Genomic DNA, 17,662 nt, shown 5'->3' with positions numbered 1-17,662 from the left:
TATCCATAACATGCTCCTCGGGGCTGCTCCCCAGCCAAGCATCCCCTGCACTGGCCAGTGCTCCATCCTTCCCTGCTGCTACTGCCAACATTTTGATCCCCTCTCCTCACAAGTCCTTTATTTGGAAAAACTCCTGTCATTACATGAGCAAAGAAAGAGTAAATTAAAACAAAGCATGGTCACTAGGACCTGGTCTGAAACTTGCTGTTCTTCATGTGGAATAATGAGGATTCAAACGCCAGAAAAGCTACGGGCATCATTCTCAGCTTGTATAAACTAATTTTCAGCTTTAGAGAGGTCATAAGTCCCAGCCTGAAAACATCTGGGTCAGTGGGCCACTCATCCAAAATTAGCAGAGCCACCTCTGAAGCAACAACTGCAATTCCCCCACTGGCAGAAGCCCTGAGGTACTGTGGGCCTGAACACTGTCCTGCCTGCACCAAGACTGCTCCCAGTGCAGGATCAGCTCACCACATCCTGCAAACACAGTATCACACATTAGCCAGACTTATGATTTTGCATGCACGACAGAGTTTTTTTCCAATAGCGCTGGTGCAAGCCAGTTCCATCAAGCCTCTCCCTCTCTCTAGCTTGTAGTAATCCATGGTGGCATTTCCCTCACAGCAGGACCACCCTCTGGAGGCTTCCATGCCCTTCATTGCTCAGACTGAGCTATCAGACAAGGGTACAGCTGCAGAAGATGTCCAGCTGCTGCAATGAATGCCAGGTATCGCAACAACAGTAGAAATGCAGTGGGCAGGAGCAGACAGGCTCCAGGTGAACAATCCAGGGATAATGCTGGTAAATGAGATAGCACATGGAGAGGCTGCAGTGACCAGGGTTGGGGGTAGGAGATGGGCACTGAACCTTTGACACTGAGAAGGCCTGCAGGTGAGTGCTGCCCAGCCACCCAAAGGGCTCAACTCCTTCCCATGCCCCGAGGTGTGTTTAAGGACATATAATCCCCTATAGCCCTTATAACTCCCTGTAAACTCCTGCCATGTCAAAGGAGGAGCCCACCTGCCAGGTGGACCACAACCAAGGCTGCCATGAGGCCAACAGGTGTGACCCTCCCACGGCTCACAAATGGAGATGTTTCCACAAGGAGCATCAGTTCAGCCCCCATTTCCCCAGGAAGCCGCCCTTCAGCAAAGGGCAGGAGCCCCTTGGGGTCTCCCCAGACCCCAACCCAACTATTCTGCAAACGGCTCCTGTGCAACGTTGATAACAAGCCAAGGACAATTAGTGCTCATTAGTATGCAACAAAGCAGGCACTATTCTGGTTGTTGAAAGGCAACAGGCATTTCCAGCCCAGCTCCTGCCTCTTGCGAGAGCCAGTAGGAACACTGCTCCATGGACTGGAGAGCATCCAAGGGGGACCAGTCACTGCCCTTCGGCATGAGGTTGGGTGATGGTTGAGGGAACAGACAGCAACATGGCTAAGAAAACACATCCTTAAAATGTGAGGTTCTTTTGAGGGCAGAGACCTGTGGGGTTTTTTTGAGGTTTGCCTTTTTTTTTTTTTTTTTTAAAAAGGCCAAAATGCCCAACAATTCTAATGGATTGCTTCCAGAGCACAATCTCAGAATGGTTGCGGTTGGAAGGGATTTTCAAAGATCACATAGCCCAACCCCCTCACCTTGCGTCCCTTGCAGGGTCACCTTCCACTGGACCAGGCTGCTCGAAGTCCCATCCAACCCGACCTTGAATGCTCTCAGGGATGAGGCATCCACAGCTTCTCTAGGCAGCCTGTTCCTGTGCCTCATCACCCTCATGGTAAACAATTCCTTTCTTATGTCCAAACCAAATCTACCCTCTTTCAGTATAAAACTGTTGCCTCTTGTCCTGTCACTACAAGCTTTGGTAAAAAGCCTTTCTCCATCTTTCTAATAGCCCCCTTTTAAGCACTGAAGGCTGCAGTAAGGTCTCCCTGGAGCCTTCTCTTCTCCAGGCTGAACAACCCTGACTCTCTCAGCCTGTCCTCACAGCAGAGTGTTCCAGCCCTCTGATCATCTTGGTGGCTCCTCTGGCCCCTCTCCAACAGGTCCATGTCTCTTCTGTGCTGAGTGCTCCAGAGCTGGACACAGGACTCCAGGTGGGGTCTCACCAGAGCAGAGCAGAGGGGCAGAATCACCTCCCTTGACCTTCTGGCCACGCTTATTTTGATGCCACCCAGCATATGGCTGGCCTTCTAGGTTGCAAGCATATGTTGCCAGCTCACGTCCAATTTTTCACCCACCAGTATCCCCAAGACCTTCTGCACAGGACTGCTCTCAATCCCTTCATCATCCAAGAGGAGTTATTTCTCATTGCCTGTGTTTTTACTCCAGAATCAGGCTCCCATTGGGTAATTTCAGAAGAAAATTCAGCTCCTAGAAAGAGGAAGGGAAAGGCTTGGGGCATTAACACCTCCTTGTGTTCCTGTTAGCCTGAACATCACAGAGGGAAAAGGGAAGCCAGAAAGTGATGCCAAATGTAAGTGGAATTTACTGTCATTTGATTTTCAAATAGACATGAGGGAACACCATGAGAGCAGTTTCTGACACACCCTCTGGAAGCAGTCACAGCATCAGGTGAAGGAAAGCCCTTGCTCAGCCCGCCAGCTCTGCTTGCCTTGTTCTCCTCCCCTTGCCACCCTTGGTGTCTGTGGTATTACATCTGCCGGCTGGTTGGGCCGTCATGGCTGGTGTTTGGCCATGGCTGAGCAACAGCGTGCGCACGGACATGATCCAACAAGCCTGAAGTTGATAGGAAACAAGTGGCTGAACCACATGAAAAATATTAGCACCATTATCTCTAACGTAAAAAAGAAGCACCAACTGTTAAAAACAATATTCGGATAAAAGCAATTTGCGGTCATCTCAATGGCTGATCTTCAGGGCTGGAAAACCTGTTTCTTTAGATCCTTCAAGACCCAAGATTACTTATCTTCCAGTGCTGAACAACTGTAGACTAATGCATAAATATCACTCAAAAAAGATGCAGTCGATGACATCTAAATGCACATCTTGACTGTCAAAGTTTCTTCTTCCCTTCAAAGCCTGTCTTTTGAAAAAGCAGAGGAAAAAAAAGACTTAAAGAAGCTGAAAAATTGATGCAGCATGTATGGGCCCCGAGCAGGCAGAATGAACGTTTCACCCCAACCGGTTCCTTTTGATCTAGTGTTGAAAGAGAGACTTCTTCCCAAAGAACAAGGCGATGTCACGGCTCAGTGAGTCAAAAGGTGGAAAACAGAAGACATCAAATTGCAGACAACAGAACAATTGCATTCAGAAATGTGCCAGTTTTCATGAGCCCTGCAATCCTGTCTGGTCGTATCGGCCCCAACAGAGAAATAACACATATACACCTCTGCAAGGCAAGCGCAGAGCACATCTGGAAAAGCACATCTGTTGGGGAGAACCTCTTGGGAGGATGGCTGTGTGGCCAGCTGCGACCTGCAGCTTTGCTGCATGCCAGAGAAGAACAACCAGGGGGAAAGGAGTGATGTGCAGAGAGTGGAGCCACTCCTGCTCCCTTGGGAGGGGACCTTGGCTCACCCATGTCTGTGCTGCTACTACCACTGCTGATGGGAGATGGAGGTCTGCCCTGGTGGGGACCAGCCCCAGCTAGACAGGACGCTGGCTCACACACTCAGAAGAACAAGTCGTAAGGATAACTGTTCCAGCAAAATGAATGACACGAGATTGGGTTTTGCAATTCAGAAAATGCTGGCACTTCTGAGAGAGGTTCCTGATTTTCCTTTCTGCTCTTCTTGTCCAACAAGATCCCTCCTTGTTTGACCTGAGAAACCTGCAATATTGCCAACCCCAAGCGATCAAAAAAAAAAAAAAAAAAAAATCACAAGCTAGACTTACTGCAACATCCCCCCCAATGGAGTTAGTTAAAAGTCACAAGTTAAAATATACAGCATATCTGAAGCTTATTTTTAATTTATATTTAAAACTTGAGCATCTAAGTTTTCACACTTTACCCTTCAAACACAAAAAGAAAGACGACCAAGAAACTCTGCCCATCACATAATCCTAAAAGCTGGGTTACAAAGCCTCAGTCCCTGGGAACACCGAGGAGTTGCAAAGCCATCACTCTGCTTCTCAGGGACCATGCTGCCCTCTTGCTCCATCCTGCTCTTTCCCCTAGGATTTCCAGAGGCACCTCCAGGTCTCTCAGATATCTTCGCTCCTGGCAGGCAGGCAGACAGCTGGCTCACTGCACAGCCGCACAATGGGTCATGTCACAGGGCCCAAATTGGGTCATCTTCCTATCCAGGCAGTGTCCCTGGCTATGCTCCTGCCCTGTGACCCATGCCCAGGGTATGGCTGATAACCACCAGGAGCTGCAGGACCTTGCTCTATGCAAAGGCAGGAGATTCAGGACAAGCTGCTTCTGTCTCCCAACACACAAGGGGCTTACAGGGTGACTCCGAAACCTGAAATTCCATATTTAGTGCAGCTAGTTGCAATTTTGAAGCCTCCTATCCATTTCTGATAGCATCTCCCATGATTACAAAGGCAGCCACTTCTGAACGCCAATCTTACTGATCACCCCGGCACTGCATGTCTGTTCACCGTAGGTCCCTCAGCTTGGGAGGATGGCACTGGGCTGGCATGTTTAGCTCCCTGTCTAGTCTTTTTGACTTTGTAAATGCAGGTTAAATACTCACTCAGCTTTTTTTCAGTTCCGCGGTTCATGTCTTGAATGTAAAGAAACCTCCATGCAAAAAAGCGATGACTTTTTTCAACCACCACATGGTCCTGCAAAGACCCAGACTCACCAATCTCCCACCACGGAGCTGATAAAGCTTTTAACTCTGTTGCTGTACAATGATAGGCATGTGAGAAATAGACACAGACTAGATTAGAGATGTTCAAAGGAAGGAAAACTGCGAGGAAATACTGAGAGCCTTGGGGAGCTTGCCACAGATGAGACCAACATGACAAGAGCTGACAAGGAGGTGAGCTGAATGCCTGGAGCCATCGCTGAGCAACCCTGTGCCATGCAAAGACCCTCCCGGGTGCCCATCTGTAGCAGCAGCCGAGCAGCACATGGATGAAATGAGTGTAAATCTCCAGGTTTCTTGCTCCTTGAAGCGGCTGGGAGCCCAGGGGTTGGGACCCTACTGTCCATCACACTGAGTTCACCCACACTTGCGCTGGGCAGCTCGGCAGGGCTCCCTGCGCAGTGCCCAGCCGCAGCGGGAAACAGCCAGAAACCCCTTGGAAAGCTCCTTCTTGCCGAATTTAAGTGACACCACTGCTAGTGGAAGCCCACCTTTCTGCAGTGAATGAGAGAGGTGGTGGGATCCCTGCTGCATGACTGCAGTCTCATCACTCAGGGCTAAGGCAGGCACAGCTCCCCCACCAGAAGCAGGGCAGGGGACATGCCCCAAGCACAGCTCCCAGAAGATGCAGTGCTGCTCCTCAGCCTTTTCCCATGGCCAAGCCTCTGACCCACCACTGGAGGTTGTGGTGGCTAATGGCCCAGCAGCCACGCTGCATGAACAAGGAGACCGAGCAGAAGTTTATCACCACTTTGGGCATAATCTTGGGGTTTCGTTATTCCATAATGACTTCATTAATAATTTCATTTATTAGTGGGAGACCACACCTGTACGTGCTGTTCTGCCTCCATGGGGCTGCGTCCCTATTTGTCCCCAAGCCAGGAGAGTCCCCATCCTAAGCACCAGGCATATGGTGGGTGACCCGAAAGTGGGACAGCAGGGGCTGCCCCTCTAAAAACACATGGCCATTTCCAGGCTGAACTGTACCTTCATCAGAAGCAGCCTCAGCTGGTTGCAGGGCCAGACTGTGTGGCCACCCTATCACGTGCCCACAGAAACATGGCTCCTGCCCACCAGGCTGCCTGGTGCACCCAGGGAGAAGAAACATCGGAGGTGTGCAAAAATGCCCAAGTATCTGCTTTGCATTTTGCCATCCCTGCCTCCCAGGCAGCCACTGCGGGTCAAGTGGTGAACCCCCATCCGTGGGGCTGGTCAATCCCAGATCCCTGCCAGGAATTGCTCCCGCATCTGAGGTTTGCAAAACACTGGCACAGGTTGCCCAGGGAGGTAGCAGATGCCCCATCCCTGGAGACATTCAAGGTCAGGCTGGACGGGGCTCTGAGCAACCTGATCTAGTTGAAGATGTCCCTGCTCATTGCAGGGGGTTGGACTAGGTGACCTTTGAAGGTCCTGTCCAACCCAAACTATTCGATGATCCCTGCCTCACAGAGGATGGCACCTTGTCACAGGACAAGGGTGCTGCAGGACACCCTGTTGGACCTGTGTGATGCTCACACTTCCCCACTGGGACACTGACTCAAGGCACCATGACCTCATCACAGCACCACATCGACAGGTCTCAGTGCTCAGAGCCTGGGGTCCCTGCCCATCCATGTTGCCTATATGGTCCTCTCCTGCTTCCCTCCAGCCACAGACATGACCTCCGTCAGTAAACTGCTTTTCCCTAGGCCATTCCTACCAAATGCCACTGCTTCCCACTTTGTGCATGCACCGCAATATGCTGCTCTGAGGCATCACTCAGCTCCAGGCACCACTGGCAGCTCCAGCATCCCTCACACCATCAGCTCCCTCTGCCTTCACGGTGTTTCCACCAGCCTGATAAACTGCAACAGGCTAAACAGCTGTATGGGAAGGTGTAGCCTGCAATTTTTTCCCTCTCTTTACTGTACCATGTTTAGAGAGCTGTCATGAATAAGAAGTAAAAAAGCCTGATGATTTAGTATTTTGATTTACAAGAGAGATCTACCTTGTGGTTGAGGTGTGTACAACTTAATTAAAAAGCAGAGGCTCACTCCCACTGAAACTGTTCGCTGCTGAGCTATCAAATGTGGAGGAGGAAGAGGCCACAGAGGGGATATTTTCATAAAGCTACATTTCAGATCAAGCCTATGCCCTCAAGAGCTCTCCATTTCACAAGCTGGCAGAAAGGCACAGTTCGTGCAATCAGACACCAACCCCTCACAGACTCTGCAGCACCAGCTTGTGTTTTCACAAGCAGGGCTAGGATGGTCGGGTTGCAAAGCTGGACAGTCCCAAGCATGGCAACAGCTGCTAACCCTAACAAGGTTGGCATATTTTTCTTTCTTTTTTTTTTTTTTTCCTAAGTTTGGTGGGATTTGGAAATCAAGTGACATCCTGTGTCCCCGAAGGAGGAGACAGAACAGAACACCTCAGCTCTTTCTCCTTGCCCCTTCTGACTGAGCAACAGGGAATATTTCCCCCTAGCAGTCAGATCTAATTCAAGGCTCTGAAAGCCCAAGATGTCCACAGCTCATGTATCTCACCTCTCAGGTACTGCAGGCTGCTGAGCTGCACCCAGTGGTCCCTTGCTCAGGCTTCTCCTCCCTTTGCTGGGCAAAGCAACTGTCTCATCAAGTGACAGGGCCACATCAAGGTTTCCAGGAGGTCCACCAGCTGGGGCTCTCTGCAGATGGCGGTGAGGCTCACTCAGGGGTTGAGAGGTATAGCTCCAGAACTGGAGGCGCAACTGAATCTGGGTGGAAAGAGCTACTTGTCAACTGTGCAAGCACAGAGGTGTGCAACAAGAGAGGGGTACGCAATGCCCCCGCACCAGGTGGGTGAGCCAATGTGGCAGATACATCAAGGATGCATAAGAAACGCCAACTGCAACTCAACACTGACAGCTCCTGGTTACCAAGGATCCAGTTTCCTTGGCCTCCTCCCTGCCCCTTTCAGGCTGCAGATCACCTGTGGGGCAGCGGAAAAATCTAGGTCTGGGTGAGATCTCTATGAGCTGCCCTCCCCAAGACATGCCCGAGCCCCAGGCTGCTGTGTGATGCTCAGCTTCAGCAGCTGTGGAGGAGCAAATGCATTAGGGTGCTTCCTGGGGGACTCTCACCCCCAGCAAGCAAGGGCAGGACCGTGGGATCCAGCGCTGAAGGGGCACACAGGTCCTTCTCTATCTGTCGCCCCCAAGGGGGCAGGTTGCACCGTGGGGTTGGTTGCAACCTTTCTTCCCCCCAAATTAAATTCGGCAACACGTGCAGCTTGCCCAGGTAGCTGCAGTTTCGTTAGAACAAACTAACCAGCGCTGCAACTGCACATCTTTGCATCCTGCAGGACGGCCCTTTTCTATCGCAAAGTGCCGGCAGGCTCCCACTCCCACAGCCTCTTCTACAGCTCTGCTTGGAGCGTTTGGGACGGCGTTTTCTAGGGAGCTACAAAACACCGGCACAAGTCCAGCACCATTGTCGGCTCAGGGGTGTACTCTGGGCACGGCCGAGCCAGCAAACGGCAAAGGAGGAGCGCTCCATCCCCAAAATGCGACCCCAAACCAGGACAGACCCGCTGCCGCGGAGCGAGAGTGCTCGGGGCTGCTGCCACCTTTCCCCTCTGGCAAGTGCCAGCCCAGCCCCACGGCCTCGCTGCGGCGGGGGTCTCGCAGGGCTGCACCCACGGCACCCCGCTTACCGCGGGGAAGGGGGCACGGGAAGCCAAACACTCAAAAGCAAAGAGCTTAGGGGCAGAAAAGCAACTCGGGAGGTAAACGGCACCCCTCGTCTCAGCCACCCCACCTCCAGCAGGACCGGCTGGAGCGAGGCAGCCCCAAGCCCCGCTGCCGGCCTCCCTCTCCCCAGCCCCCCCGAGCCCCCGACCCACCTGCGGGGACGGCACCCGGGTGCGGGGTGCGAACCTGCGGGGCTGCCTGCGATCGGCGCGGGCGGGCGAGTGCTCCGTCAGCGGCCGAGCCGGGGAGCAGCCCCCCGCCGCCGGGGGACGCCGAGCTCCGCGCCAGCTGCCGCCCCGCAGCGCCCCGGCACGGCACGGCACGGCCCGGCGGAGGCGGGCGGCGGGGAGGGGCCGGGGCGGCCGCGCTCCTCCCGCCCGCCCGGCCCGCGGCTCCGGCGGGACTCCGGCCCCGTTTCCACCTGACCCGGGACAAAACTTTGCAGCGGCGGGGAAAAAATCCCCGGGGGCCGGGATTGTGCCGGTGGGGTTGGACCCCGCTCCACACCGGTGCCTTCTCGCCCTCATCATCACCGCGCCTGCATCATACGACAGCAGTATCACCCCCTCCCCAAAACACCTCCCGTGTCAGAGCCCCACCGGCACACAGCACAGCACCCCTCCCGCCCCATCTGACCTGACCACGATGCCATGTCCCGTTAGCCCCACAGACCATCTTGCTGCCCCATGGCAATGCCCATCTCCTGTCCCTGCACCGCTGCTGCAAGTGGGGACACAGCCTGGCCGGTAATAAGCCGTCTGGCTTGGGCCCTCCCTGCAGCTGAGGCAGCACAAAACCCCCACATCTGTGGCAAAACCGGCCGGAGAAGGTGAGTAAACGTGAGGGCAGCCAGCACTCTGCAACCTGCTTGTGCAGCCCCATGGCTAGTGGTAGCCAACGTGACTACTGCAATAGGTATGTCTGCGTGAGCAACACTCAGTGTCATGTGCACAGACCCACCACCTCTCTCAGCAACCCCGTGCTGCCCATTTCCTTCTTCTGCCTCCCACAACCCCAATGCCCTCAGCAACTTCTTGGTCTCTTCCCACAAGACATCCACTCAATTTTACTGGATTTTCTTCCCCAGCTCCGAAAGCCCAAAGCTCTGCTCCAGCACCAAAGTTTCTCTCCCAGCCTGCAGCAAAGTGCCAGGTGCTACCGGAAAAGGTTGTTTGCGGAAAGGCGTAAGGCCCTGCAGGTTTTCTGTCTTTATACACTTCTGTTTACCTCATTATTTGACTCTGCCAGGCCTCAGCATGAAGAGTGCTGGTTTTTTCACTCCTGTCCTTTCATTCCCAAGCCTGCAGAGCCGTGGGCCAGACGCAGTCTTGGTCTGGATGGGAGCAGAGAGGCTTGAGCAGCCCTGTTAGGTATGCTGCGCCACGTGGCACTGTCATAAACACACAGACCTGTTAGTTCCCCAGCCCCGTAAAAGCAACCAGCTTGTGGTCAACAGTTCAGGCAGCAGCTCCCACCTCCTTTTGCTGGATTTGACTGAAGTTCCAGATGAGAAAGAGGGGAAGCTGCAGTAGGACTGCCCCACTCCCTTTTCCCATCCGCTTCTGAGGGAAAACAGAGGGATGTGCCCTTCCCCAAGTAGTCTAACACACCACCCTCTAGAAAGCATTTCCCAGCCTGGACACCAGTTGGTGACAAAGGCAGATATTTTGGGTTTCAGTCCTGCAGCTCTTGGTGGGGCAGACGTTCACGTCTGGAGCAGGTGGAGGAGCTGGGAGCCTTCTTACTGCCATGTTCAAAGGAGAATGAAAAAGCCCCTTGGAAAGCCTTGAGAGACTAAGGTCCAGCCCTGGTGGCCAGCAGTCTGAAAGCTGGAGGCCCTAATATGGATTAAATCTGTATTTTGGCACTGGAAGCAGCAACACCCTGATTTGCAGAGGTGCAGAATATCTGCAGCTCACAGTGGGTGCAATGAAGGTCCCACATATCTCAATATCTCTTGGAATCTGATCTCTTTTAAAACATACAGGCTCTTAGGCTGGATTTACCAATCTGGTCTCCACTCTGTAAAATCAGGATCATAAACCAAAATGTTTCATAGTGGGGAGGGAGGGGAGAGGAGCGGGAAGCTGACTGTTCACACAGAAACAGGAGCTAGGTACCTCATTTCTGGTTCCTCCCAATGCTAACAGAAAACGCTCATGTTGCCCCACTGACTCATGCTTATTACTAAGCTCCTTGTAAACAGCGATAGCAGGGAATCATCAGTTTGAGAGTGCTTCAATTTTGCTCCTGGGTTTAGCCTTAAAAAAAAAAAATTTAAAAAAAAAAATCAAAGCTCTGGGGGCATTGACATTTCTGCGGCAATAGATACAGACGTGTGCACATGTCACCTCTTATTCCTCACCCAGCAGAAGCAGGACCATGATCTCACTCCAGCCAGCTCTGCAGCCCTCCAAGGGCTGGGGCATCCCTCCAGTTGTCACTTGCCTCTCTCATACAACACGTGGCTGCAGCCAGGATGTTAGGGACTCCAGGAAAATGCCTGGGTGTTTTGTCTGGAAGCAGAAAAGCATGTGATGTGCTACAGGTACGTACCAAGGAAGGATTTGTGCTGGCAGGAAGGCAGGAATAGGGGTCCAGAGAGGGGCAGAAAGCCCATAGTTGAGTTGTATTATTATCTCTGCAGGGATGAGGCCCCTTTTATCCCAAAGGATCCTGCTGCGCCTAGAGAACAGTCAGTAACCCCACGTTGGGAACACATCACCCCATGCCAGGGTATAACTGGAACCCAGCATTGGCATGGCTCAGCCCAAGGCTGAGTCCTAGAAAGGGAAAGCAAAAGCTGAACTTGGTTGAAATTGCCAGGGGAGGTGGGATGCAGGTTTTTTCCAGCTGTTTTCCATGACTCAGCTTGGCTCAGTCCCCACTCTTTTTAAAAATCTTGTTGAAAATTTAGACTGCAGAGCTACCCAGAGGGGTTCAGTGGCCATCACACTGTCCAATAGGAAGGATAAACCACCTGCTCACACCTCCTCACTGCTCCTCTGCCTCTTCATCCACAGCACCCCTTTTAGCCTGCACAGAGCTATTTATACACTTTATCTGCAGGATCCTTCTTGGGACTTGTGGACATCTGAGACACAGCACCTCCTTTTGGAGACAGGGCCCACATCATTTGCTCCAAGCTTCATACAACAATTTTATATTTACTTCAAGTTCACTGCCAAAAAAAAGTGGGCTTGGAGATTACTTTTGTGGACCCCTTACTTGCCAGCCATTAGCAGTAACCCCTTTCTCCTAAGGTGTGGCAAGTAGCAGGGTTTCAACACATTTAACACAAACGCATTGTCCATCCTTAAGTGTTCACATTCAACCTAAGTGTCACACACAGCAACATCAAAACTGCCCTGTATTTTAACTACAGCTTTTGGCCACCTGCTAAACTCCCCTTAAGCAACTCGCTTTTCAGTCAAATTTCACTAAAATTTGTCTAAGTTTTTCTTCAGGACAAACTGAAATTTGTACTTTCTTCAGTTTGGGGAAAATCAGTCTCTTTGAAAATCCAAATTCATATATACTACCTGTGATCATCCTGACTTTGCTTACATTGATTGTAATGAGGCAACTAACTGCTGGTAGCTCAGCAACAAATTCTTTACCCATCACCATGAATCTGAAAGGGAGACAGTGTGTGCTGGATGGATGCATCCTCTGCTGGGAAATTATCATCCAGCACACTTAGAAACTCTCATGAGACTCGTCTGTGGCCTGCAGGCAATCTCCACAGATGTGTCCTAGAATTAAATTCTCTATGCAAATACAGTTTTCTTTTCACACGTTGCAAATAAGCCTGTAGAGAGACACCCGTCCCAGGTCTCGTTTGATGAGGCAGTCAGTTATACACACAGACATGCACAGAGTACTCCCTCTTGGGCTTTACTAATTAGTGCATTGATCTACATATCAGTCTGCTCAGAGTCACCCCTCATTGTAAAACAGGTAATGTTGCCATTAGCATGGAGCACCACCCTTATCTCTTTCACTCGCTATCTCCTTTCTCAGCATGCAGTAGCCAGTAGTTGTACCATCTCTGTTAGAGAAAGCATCTGGCCACACTTAGGCAATACCAGTTTTGCCAAATCCAGTCTTAAAAATGAAACTTTTCCAAGTTTTTATCTTATTGACAAAGTTTCTTTTTCTAGAATCTTAACAACTGATTTTCTTCTTTTCACATACCCACTTAGTCCACGGTCCCTTGAGTTTAAATTGTTGAAGCTTTTGCTCACTTGAAGGTTCTCTCTGCATGGTTCATTGGAAACATCCTGCCTTTTCCAGCCCATTTCCAGGCTGCGAGGCTGGGCTTTGGACAGCCAGCCCATCCTGTAGCACCACTCTGTCCCCACGGCCCAGGGCTGAGTGCCCCACACAACACAGCCACTCAGCAAACACCAGCCGCTGCTTTAACCTCCAGGAGCTTCTGTCCTCTCCTCCGGCTCACAGGACCTTTGATATGACCACTTAGACTTTCTTCTACTTTCCCAAGTTTCCTGAAGTTTCAGATAAATCCTTGCTACTCTCATACCATCCTATTGGCTTTGTAACCCTCCCTAAATAGTCTCTTCTTAACTCCTCTTTGTTTTCCTTAACAGGAGCTGCCAATTATAATTGATTGCCTTGTATAAGGCAAATGGGCACCTGTGTGGGCCACTCTTGCAAATTGAGCCAAAGAGCTGCATTCAGAGAGGTTCTTGCTGCTCACTGGATTCCCCCAATACATTCTGGAAGACTGTCTATTCAGATGGTGAAATCTCTGCCAGGAGAAGTTAGATGCAGCTGAGGAGAGCAGTATGAGCCAGGTCACATTCCGTTTCAAGCCCGTTTTCCATGTTTATGTGATTCACTTTAGGATGAGTTTGTAACTCACTCCTTCCACAGCAAATTATTAGGCCAGACAGTGCTGCTCCGTCCAGGGCAAGCTAAAAAACTCCACTTTCTTTGTAACACACATCTTCCCAGATTTGAAACAGTATCTCAGAAAGATGACCTTAGAATCTTTGTATGGTGGTTGTGGACCCCACTGTTGCTAGGTGGACAAGCCAAGGTCTTAGGAGTGACCCAGGTGAGGACAGGAATAGGAAAAAATGGGGAGAACCAGAGGAATCCAAGGAAAGACTAAGAATCCGGTGGAAGACAAGCACCTGCTAGTGGCATGAGACCCACATCCCCTTTTAAGCAAAAGCTGCAACACTTAGAACACGTCTGGGGCAGGAATGTCAGTTCCAGCGTGGTTTTCACATACTTGGAAATGAAGCTCTCCCCCACTAGGGAAAACTGGTTTGCTAACAACACCCTACTCATCACACCTGTCTCTTGCACAAAATAAGGCTTATCCAAGATCCACGTTATATGGGGGTCAGGTCAGAAACTCATGGAAGGCTTGGGCCTGAGACATGGTCTCCTTCCAGCCACCATTTGGCTAGTTCCTGGTAAGAAAGGAGCTGGTGCTCATTGCCAGTGGAAAGGCTGGTCTGCTTCAACTCCCCCTGATCCTTTCTGCTGCACCCTTTAAGCAGATCCATGGGGTGTTAAAAACTCTCTGTGAAGACCTTCTGCACCCCACCAGTGGCAATGCTGGGATCAGCCTGCCTGCAGACGGGGCAGAGCAGCAGGATGGAGCAAATCCTCTGTCAGATGTGGGAGAGAGGTTGCCAACCTCCTGTAAGTTGGTTTCCCACACTCTAATTATTACTTTTTCAGGATGGCATCAAGGGGAAATCATGAGGTTATGAATTAGGTGCTGTGTCAAGGAAAAGGGAGCCAGGGTAGGGTTTCTGAGAAAGCAGCAGGCTGACCTTACACCGCGATGTGTAGGCAGTGTGTAAGGGAATCGAGGGAGGCTGTGACCAAGCTTTCTGGTGGAGGAGGCACCAAGCACCTGTCTGGCTCTGGCAAACAAAGATGTTCATACAGGTTTGGTCCCAGGACTCTGAGACAAACGATTGCCTCATCTTTGATGAGATGCTCTCAGACCAGTTAGGACCATTCCCATTTTTAGGGTGATGTCCTGAGGGAACAGGGCTTATATTCAGTGCCTGTGTTTGTCTGCCCAGCATCTCCTCTTCACCAACAATTTTTAAACCACCTGGCAAATTGCAACAAATTTAACAGTGGGCTGGGAGTCTCAAAGCTATTAAGTTTATACAAGTCCCAGTGGCTGGGTGGGGAGAGAGAAACCTGGTGAATCGTTCTGTCCCCTACTCCAGCATGGGCAAGGGGCATGTGCACAGCTTTCATTAGACATCCGCGCATCCCTCTCACAGGGATGGGATCAGGCAGAATCACATCTTGTGGCAAACCACAGGGTCTGCTGGTGGGAAGACCATCCTCAACTGAGCTGGCCATAGAACGACATTTTCTTTAGCATAATACAGAAAATGAGGGGAAAAAAACCTGAAGAACCAGGTGGTTTTGTGCTTCTTGTTTTTCCTATTTGTATTTTCCATTGGAAACTTGGTATTCATTGGTGAATGACTAATGTCCTCCAAGGTCAGATGACGCTTCAGTGAAAGACCATGCCTGGGTGCCCAAGCACATGCTGACACAGGTTACCAGGAGTTTGGCTAATTTTAGGTAAGGGACTGGTCATGCCAGATGCTGTCAATAAGCCTGCCCGCCCTTTCCTTTCATACCGAGACTCAGTGTAGGATTTCTATTAAAGGTTTAGCATGACCTGGAACCCAGGGGAAGCGTTCAGCCTCTTTGATGCTAATCTGAACCACCAAACCTTTTAAGGTTCACTTAGTGCTGCCAGAAACACCCAACCCCAGCAGTGATTAGTGGTCTCCTGGGAGGTATCTCAGCCTCTTAGGATTTCACAGAGAAACAATAAAGTCTGCACTGGAGCCGAGTTTCACCAGTGCCTGTCTGCTAAATAACAGGTGGCAAACGATAGTTTCCTTCAATTGTAGCAGTTCGTGACTACTCATGAAGTCATACAATGATCTCACCTCAGTTATTCACCATATTCTTTCTTCTACCTGGCACGGTGAAGATGTTTTTCTTTCTAACAATAGAGAATAAAAACAAAAACAAACCCCTTTCTATTAATGCAGATCTAATGCACATGCAGTGCACAATAGAAGCATCCCTTGTTTCTGGCTCTAGCTGCCACATCTGAAGCATTTTTTCTTATAAGAGTTGGCAAGACAGGCCACCACCTTCCTTTTAAGGTGGTCCCTTGTCATAGCAGGGGCCTGGGACTTGTCTCCCTGGCTGCCAAACACTCTGCTGCCAGGCAAGGACAGCACATCCCTTTTTCTGTATCCTCACAGTCAAGGAAAACCCTTGCTCGTGGCAGTCCTTAGAGACGAAGACTTCACCTTGAACCTGAGCTGACAACCACGTGGAGCAGAAGGTGTTGGTGGGAGACGTTCATCACTCGATGCTTGCTCCTGAGGCTGGTGGGAGCATGTTGAACGAGGAGGTTCCGATGTCCATCTTGAATGGGCCATCCTGGAGGAGAGACCAGCTGGCTGTGTCCTTACCCATCCCCGTGGGTACAGCTATGGAGTGCTGGGGGCCAGCAGTGGAAGGTGGTGTTTCTAGGCTCACTAGGAGGAAGAAGAGGAGGCAAGAAGAAGTAAGGACAGAAAGAAGAAAGGCCACCAACCACTCGCACAAGGCACTGTGGAAAAGCTCATCCATCCTTGGCAGAGTGGACGTATGTGCCGGCTGCCAGAGAAGAGGCTGCAACATGAGGAAGGCAAGGGAAAAGGAGTATGATGGGGTCATGGAAAAATCCTTATGCAAAAGAGAGAACGAGAGAAGAAAGGGGTGCTGTGTGGAGGCAATTGGTAGCAAAGCTAGGCCTGTAAGGCTGAAGAGCTGAGTCAATCTGCTAAATCAAAGCAAAGCCTCGACTTTTACCAGGGCAGCGCTGCTGACTTCAGAAACAAAGGCAGAATGTGTTGTGAGCAACAGGGTCAGGAAATGGAAGTTACCACCATCCACATTTTGGTATCTGTAATATCAAGAATAATTTAGTAAATTTGAGTTCAAGGAAGGAACTGGGGTAGGTGGGAAGGTAAAAAGATGACTAGTATCACTGAAGGAACTGACACGTTCCCCAAATATCTCGTGCAGCAAATACTTCTATGAAATCGGCCAAGTCGGGAGAAGATCAGTATGTCCACAGAGCAGCAAGTGCAGAGATGGTGAGTAGCATGGAGAAGGAAAGGCAACTGAAGGAAGGGTTGCTGCGGTGTTCCTCCATGCCTGGGATTAAATATTCATTTATGACATCAACATTAGATGTTGGACAATGAACTCACATGGTGGGGAAGACAAGCACACACTGCAGAAAGAATAGGCTGAGCTTTAGGACTTGAGTAACAATGGCTGAATGACATTAAACACTACCGGTGTTAAGGTCCATACTTAGGCCACAATATTGCTCTAAGTTGGGAGTTTGTCAGCTGAAGGTAACAGAGAAAGTGGAGCAGGAACAGGAGGAGGAAGAGTGATGACTGAGAAACAACAAGGCAAATGCAAGACTGGCATGTGAGGAAACAATTGTTTCTTGCTCTCTGTAAATCTGGCACAAACGGATTTTAAAAGCAGAACTATTGTTTCAAGTGCGGCTCTGCAGCAGCTTTCTGTAGAGGCTCAACACCTGATTTAACAACTGCTTAAGCACATCTTATGCATGATAGACACTGACCTAAATATGCCCACATTTTACACCTAAAATACAAGTCATATGATAGATTTTCCACAGCCTTTAAAGTTACTTTGAGTCAGGGACATGTACCTCAAAAATCACAGATCTCTAGTACAGAATTTTTAACTAAGCTTTGAAGCTCTTTGATAAATAATCTCACTGCTTTGTTGCCACTAAGAAACTCGAAGCAGCAACTGCAGATTGCTTTACCCCAACATTTAAAAACGGAGATGGGAACATATTTTACAAGCCACAAGAGTTTTTGCTTGCTGTCATTTAGAAGCATTATAATCGCAGACTTCATAGAGCGACACGCACCAGCCCTGACGTTGTGAACTCCTCAGTCTCTCTGAAGGTTTTGAAAGCCATTCATCATGGGATGCCTTAAAAATAAAAGAAACACAACTTTCTTTTCTTAAAAAAAAAAAAAAAAAGCGCCTTTGAAAAAGTTTATGACTATATGTTTACCAGTGAAATTTGCACAGAGAAGACA

The sequence above is a fragment of the Caloenas nicobarica genome, chromosome 1, assembly GCF_036013445.1.
Source record: "Caloenas nicobarica isolate bCalNic1 chromosome 1, bCalNic1.hap1, whole genome shotgun sequence".
NCBI lineage: Eukaryota > Metazoa > Chordata > Aves > Columbiformes > Columbidae > Caloenas > Caloenas nicobarica.
Note: the sequence above shows the minus strand (reverse complement) of the source record.